This window comes from Triticum aestivum, chromosome 3B (genome assembly GCF_018294505.1).
Source record: "Triticum aestivum cultivar Chinese Spring chromosome 3B, IWGSC CS RefSeq v2.1, whole genome shotgun sequence".
Classification (NCBI taxonomy): domain Eukaryota; kingdom Viridiplantae; phylum Streptophyta; class Magnoliopsida; order Poales; family Poaceae; genus Triticum; species Triticum aestivum.
Window position 1 is genome coordinate 772,128,905 of NC_057801.1, and position 411 is coordinate 772,129,315.

The following is a 411-nucleotide window of genomic DNA, read 5'->3' on the forward strand; positions in this document are numbered from 1 at the left end:
CATTAATCGACGAGCAATCCCTAGGAAGTTACGTTCTGCGTAAGAGCTGAGAACTCTCTCGCTCGACCCCTCTTCTTCTCTTGCGAAAGCCGCCCTTCATCGCTTCACCGCTGTCGCTGCTTCCCACCATTGGAGTTCTCAGAAGCAAGTCTTCTCCTCTACCCCCTCTCTCACCCCATGCAGCCTAATATTCTGCATGTGCGTCCATTTGTCCTCCAATATACCGTCCTCTCAGCAAGGCCCGTTGGAGATGGCAGCTTCTTGGAGGTACAGGCTGTAGGTATGATTTCCCTCCATGCTCGATATCAACATATTTGGCTTTTGGAGGCCTTCGCATCCTGGCTCCCATAACACCAGCAGCACTATGTCTTTGTGTGCTCCCATGATTAGATTTGAATTCCAATCGATGAC